Source organism: Mustela lutreola, chromosome 5 (genome assembly GCF_030435805.1).
Source record: "Mustela lutreola isolate mMusLut2 chromosome 5, mMusLut2.pri, whole genome shotgun sequence".
Taxonomy (NCBI): Eukaryota; Metazoa; Chordata; class Mammalia; order Carnivora; family Mustelidae; genus Mustela; species Mustela lutreola.
This window is the reverse complement of record NC_081294.1, coordinates 114,116,758-114,122,757: the sequence shown is the minus strand read 5'-3', so window position 1 is coordinate 114,122,757 and position 6,000 is coordinate 114,116,758. Positions and strand designations below refer to the sequence as shown.

The 6,000-nt window shown below is 37.6% G+C and overlaps 1 long non-coding RNA gene across 1 annotated transcript in view; it reads right to left on the bottom strand.

Annotated features, from left to right (window-relative positions):
• Nucleotides 1-209: 209 nt before the first annotated feature.
• The window catches only part of LOC131832442 (uncharacterized), a 34,848-nt gene continuing 29,057 nt past the window's right edge, over nt 210-6,000 (bottom strand). The window contains exon 4 of the long non-coding RNA XR_009354048.1: nt 210-261. This is a non-coding gene — a long non-coding RNA (uncharacterized LOC131832442). The remainder of the gene's footprint in view (nt 262-6,000) is intronic.

The window sequence follows — 6,000 nt, the reverse complement described above, 5'->3', positions numbered from 1 at the left end:
GACAATAAAGGATAACACTTCCTGCTACCTCTCCTCCTAAACTCTCAGTGAGTGATGTCCTAACTCTGAGTCCTCTGAGTTCAATTATTAAGAAAGGATTCAGAAAAAATGGTTTACTTTTTCCACACAGTGCATCCTCTCCAGGATTCTCTTTAAAGATACTGACAACCATGTGAGAACATATACAACAGCCCTTGAAAGTTCACCTACCTTAATAAAACCCAGTTTTCTTCCTGCCTTTAACAACGTGTTTTATGAAACCTAGGAATAGAAGAGAAAGTTACTGTGAAATACAGAACCAAGAAATAGGAAACAGATTACACTGAACGTCTGCATATAGAAAATTACATATGGCTAGTTAGATAAACAAGAATATAAGCAACAGGGGTGCCTGGGTGGCTCAGTGGGTGAAAGCCTCTGCCTTCAGGTCGGGTCATGATCCCGGGGTCCTGGGACCAAGCCCCGCATCGGGATCTCTGCTCAGCAGGGAGTCTGCTTCCCCTTTCTCTCTGCCTGCCTCTCTGCCTATTGTGATATTTCTCTCTGTGTCAAATAAATAAATAAAATCTTTTTAAAATTTTTTTAAAAAATAATATAAGCAACATTGGTGTTCATCGTATTCATAGTTATCAAAACCTTACTCCTTAAAATGTGTGCAAGGATTATGTCGAGCACAGAAGAGAGCGTGTTGTGTAATTTTATTTGTACTGCAGCCTGAGAATAGAAAGAACTCATCTACATCCACAGAAATCAGAACAGTGGTAGACTGTGCAAGGTGGAAATTGACTGGAAGGGGCACAACAAAATTTCTGGGGTGATAGAAATATTCTTTATCTTGATTGGGGTACTTTGTCAAAATGCATCTAATGGCATACATAAGATCTGTATAGGAAAAAAAAAAAAGATGTGCACTCTATTTGGTAAATTTTATCTCACCTTTTAAAAAGTTTTTATGTGGGGGCCCCTGGATGGCTCAGTGTGTTAAGCATCTGCCTTCAGCTCGGGTCATGATCTGAGGGTCCTGGGATGGAGCCTTGTGTCAGGCTCTCTGCTCAGCAAGGAGTCTGCTTCTCCTTCTCCCTCTGCCCTTCCCCCTTGCTCAGGATCTCTCTCTTCTCACAACAAATAAAGGGGGGGAAATGGGTGGGTTTTTTGTTTTGTTGTTGTTGTTGTTTTTGGACAAAGAAAGGGAAACCACAGGCAAGGGGAGCAGCGGGCAGAGGGAGAAGCAGACTCTTCAATCCCAGATCCCAGGACTCTGGGATCATGACCTAAGCCAAAGGCAGCTGCTTAACCGACTGAGCCACCCAGGCGCCCCACAAAAAATATTATTTGTGGGGCGCCTGGGTGGCTTAGTGCGTTAAGCGTCTGCCTTCGGCTCAGGTCGTGATCTCAGGGTCCTGGGATCAAGCCCCGAGTTGGGCTCTCTGCTCAGCGGGGAGCCTGCTTCCCCCTCTCTCTCTGCCTGCCTCTCTGCCTACTTGTGATCTCTCTCTCTGTCAAAATAAATAAGTAAAGTCTTTAAAAAATATACATATTTTTAAAAAGCATTAAGATATCCTCATATGAAGAGAAATCTTAAATTCAGGATATTATGTAAGAATGGATTGTAAGAGACTTCACTCCACAGTGCTTCCTGTCCAGGTCTAGTGGGGCCTACTTCGCAAATAATCCGCATGCTTCCATCAAGCCTCAATTCAAATCAAGATGAGAGGCTGAAAATTATTTATTCTCTTAAGTGCCTTGAGCATACCCTCCACAATGGCCATTCACAAAGATTCACAATATTTGTGGGTAAAGAAAGGTAAGCTTTAGTTCAGTCTGAGGTAGATTAGTATGATTACATTGTAACTGATGAGGTAGGTAATGTAACAACACACATCAAATAAATGGACTACTTCAAAGACAAAGGCATTATGTATTCCAGAATATTAAACGACTTAGTATTTTGCTACGGAGAGTCTTATACCATATTCTTACCAAATCTTGTTCAATATAACGTTAAACCTCAGAAAAGAGTATAAGAAAGCTAGAATGTTTATCTTCTGTCTCTAGACCGTCCAAAAAGAGAATTCATTTGTTTTTCCCCCGGGGAAACTATTTGAAGCTGCAATATGTGTAGAACCAAAAGTGATAGTCAATGCAACCAGTAATATTAAACCACTTCCCCATAAAATTTATCATCCATCTTCCCATCCCTTGAGGGTTAAATAGAGGTCAGCACAAATAAAAAGAAAGGGCCCAGGTGCATTTTGAGGTGCACTTAGCGAAATTAAGTGCTAGACTTATCTACTTAAGTACTCTGAAGTTATAGTGGAAAGGACACTGCATTCTTCTCTTATTTATTAAAAAAAATAATAATCCTTGGGGCCCCTGGCTGGCTCCATTGTTGGAGAATGTGACTTTTGATCTCACAGTAGTTAAGTTCGAGCCCCATGTTGGGTGTAGAGATTACTCAAAAGTAAAATCTTAAATATATATATATTTTTAAAAGATCCTAAAAATTAAACATTTAAAACATTAAATATTTATCATAAAGGGCGCCTGGGTGGTTCGGTCATTAAGTGTCTGTCTTCAGCTCAGATCATGATCCCAAGGTCCTGGGATCGAGCTTCCTGCTCAGTGGGCAGCCTGCTTCCCCTCTTCTACTCCCCCTGCTTGCGTTCACTCTCTCGCTGTCTCTCTCTCTGTCAAATAATAAATAAAATCTTAAAATCAAATGAACATTAAAAAAATTTTTTTCGTAAGGTACTAAGGCCTATTTTTTTATGCATTTAACCAAACTCAGATGTACAACGGATCAACATGCAGTATTTACACACACACAACTGCACGCATCCACACACATGAAGAATTAGTTTAAAGAGCTCAGGAACATGAATCAGATTGATACAATGAAGTAACAGAAAAGAGGCCTTGATTTTGTCAACATGGATATCTGTCTCAGAATATAAACTCTAGGAGAACAAACTATTTCCCATCCCCTTTTGTCCAGCACCACCGCAAGGACTGTGCACCCCCAAGCAGCCTGTCCAAGGTGGAGGACAAGCAGAAGGGGCCAAGAAACTCTCATTCCGCAAAGCAGATATTTGGACGGAAGTAATAGGGTCACTGGCTCACGACTCCATTTTTCCTGGGTAACATCAGAATGATTCCTGAATTATTTCTCGGTGCTCCTCCGTCCTGAAAGAGGGGACGTGAAAGTGCATGTGGAAAAAAGGGGTACAGGCAAGGCTCCCACAGACACACAAAACCACCAACACTCTTTCTGTTTTTATAAACTGTCATACAGATTAAAATAGTCTCCAGTCTTGGTCTTGTGCTGTTTTTATTACATAATAAATATTATTTATTATAATAAATACATAATAAATGCTATCTTGGGAAAATGATGTAATTTATTATGTGTGAAGAAGTGCCTTAAATCTTTTTTGCCTCATTTACAGTATTGCGGACATTGGTAAAGCAGTCGCCTGATATGTTCAAAAGATTATAAACTTTGGAGAAAACAAATCTGAGTTTGAATTGCCTCCCTGGCCAACCATGAGCTGTATAAAAAAATGACTTAAAATCTTTGAGCTGGTTTTCTCATTTGTAAATGGAAATAATAATATATATATTTAGAGATGTCAGGATTTGAAAATTCCTTACACATATAACTGTATATTCATATGCACATATATTTATAGTTTTTATATATAGTTATATGTGTATATATTGTATATGTGTGTATATAAATATGTGTATGTGCATATATGCTACGCATGTGTATTTGATTATATATATATACATATATATATATATATATGTATATATATATACATATATGTATATATGTATATATATATGTATATATATATGTATACATATGTATACATGTATATATATATATGTATATATACATATATATACATATATATATATGTATATATATATACAGATCAATCAGGCGCTCAGTACTTACTGGATTCTTTTAATGCACTATGAGTTATACATATTCACAGCACCTTTGTAAAAAATAAATATATTTCCAAACGAGCTGAAAGTTTCTGGAAAGCAAGTGGTCATAGTAAATGAATGTTTTCCTTATCTGGAACCAGCCGCTAGGAGTAACAAACTAGATATTAAAGCATCCTGACTGGGGCGCCTGGGTGGCTCAGTGGGTTAAAGCCTCTGCCTTCGGCTCGGGTAATGATCCCAGGGTTCTGGGATCCAGTCCTGCATCGGGCTCTCTGCTCGGCGGGAACCCTGCTTCCCCCTCTCTCTGCCTACTTGTGATCTCTGTCTGTCAAATAAATAAAGTCTTTTTTAAAAATAAATAAATAAATAAAAATAAAGCATCCTGACTGTAAATTAATTATGTCTTTTTAAAATTAAGATCACTCAACAATACGTCAAAGTCCACGGTATTCAATGAATATTCCATGTACCTAACCACTCACAAACATTTGGCTTGTACAACCTTTGCAAAAATCAACCCAAAAGGATTCCAGACTCCATCAGGTTCACCTCCCCACACATTCATCAGGCAGGTTGGCCACTGACGGCAGCTGCCCACAGGAAGGGTTCATCTTCCTTTGGCTGACTCCTGGGAAATGATCAGAAAAATTGGAGAGGGTATCGATACTATTTTGAAATTTAGAGTTCCACCCTGACCATCACTGGGTCTGATACTTCTTTCTTTCCCTGACAGCAGCCACAGGATGATCTAACTGGTACATGCCCCACATGGCAACTTAGCCAAAATGGGGTTTTATCTGTTTTGTTCATGGTGACATCCTAAGCTGCTACACAGGTACCTGACATAGAATCAACTGTCGACAAATATTTATTGAATTAGGAAATGAATGATAATAGTAACACAAAGTATTCTGTAACTTTTTAGTTCCTTAAATTAGTTTAAGATACTTAATATGCTTAAGATACTTAATATGATTAATATACTTAACATTTAAATGGAGTTTGTTCATTTTGACTCCCACTACCATGCCTTGTAAGAATGATTCTTGATTCCCTCTACTGATGGACAGTTAGTTTGCATGGACCAGCATGGAAGGATCTTAAGAACATAATTTTGGGGGGAAAAGCGTATTTCTGAATATACAAATATGTAATCAAAGATTTTCATAATGAATAGAAGAAATACATACTAACTTCTGGATAGTGATTTCTTCTGGAAAGAAAGACAAAGAGGAATTAGTGGATGGAGGTACAGCTAATTTACAATTTTGTATTTTTTTAAAAGATTTCTTTATTAATTGAGAGAGAGAGAAAGTGTGTGTATGTGTGTGTGTGAGAGAGAGAGAGAGAACAGGGGGAGAGGGAATGGAAGAGGAAGAAGATGGCTCCCTGCTGAGCAGGGAGCCCAGTATGGGACTTGATCCCGGGATCCTAGATCATGACCTGAAGTGAAATCAAGAGTCAGATGCTTAGCCAAGTTAGCCACCCAGGTGCCCCTGTATTTCTATTCTTTAAAAAAGAGAGAGAGAGAAGAGAGATTAAGCAAAGATTTTTCAAATGTGGATGGTGGTTACAAGGATTTTTGTTATTTTGTTTGCATTTTTCTGTACATTTGAAATATCTTATACTCAAAACTAAAAAGTAAATTTTAAGTAGGTGTTAGGGACACCAGGATGGCTCAGCAGGTAGAGCAGGGGACTTTTGATATTGGGTTCATGAGTTCCAGTCCCAAGTTGGGCATAGAACTTACTTTAAAAAAATAAAATAAAATAAACAAATAATAAAAAGATGATATTTTCTCGCTCTAACCAACTCCTTAAAACATAAGAACTTAAGCTCAACCAAAGAAAAGTATACTAACATAATTTATACTCAAAATGAATGATTTCTGATAGAATAGTTTTTATTTTTATTTGCATGGAAATAAAATATAATTAAGTTAAAATTTTGGGGAGAAATGCCATCGCATTTTCTCATTATATTTATAGTCTCATATTCTTTTTTTAAAGATTTTATTTACTTATTTGAGAGAGAGAACAC